Consider the following 594-nt stretch of genomic DNA (forward strand, 5'->3'; position numbering starts at 1 on the left):
CTCATTTTTTATTAAGTTAAATTAACTTTTTTTTTTAATAATTTCGTTTAGTGACTTTTAGTGTTAGGTTTTACAGTGAAGGCATCATCATCAGCCAGGTTGCCTCAACAAAGACTCTGTTTACACCTGGAATAAGATGTGTTTTGTTCAATCGGATCACAAGTAAACGAGGGTCACATTCCCGTTCACACCTGGGGACCAGGATAAACCTAGTCTAAAGTCAGTCGAGCGCAACGCTTGTTATTCAGATGCTATTTTAAGGGCGCATGCTTGGCCATAATCAATGTAGCGTGTGCACAACGCGCATACACTTTTCTTATCTCATCTACACACAGACGCAGCAGTTCTCATTTTTAGAAAACCATACATTATTACAAGGAAAAATATTACCACACGAGGGAAATCATTGTTGTGTCCATGAAGATTTACCCATTTACCCAAATTATTATACGCCTGTTTACAATGTCACTTCTCTGTGTTTTACGGCCCTGACGGGAACGTCGGTCTCCTCGGCTGTGAACCGCTCCTGGCGTGTGTCTGGCAAATCCGCCTTTATAATAGCAATCCGCCATGGAACAAGCGCTCCTGCTCTTA

Source organism: Leuciscus leuciscus, assembly GCF_965113295.1.
Source record: "Leuciscus leuciscus genome assembly, chromosome: 8".
NCBI lineage: Eukaryota > Metazoa > Chordata > Actinopteri > Cypriniformes > Leuciscidae > Leuciscus > Leuciscus leuciscus.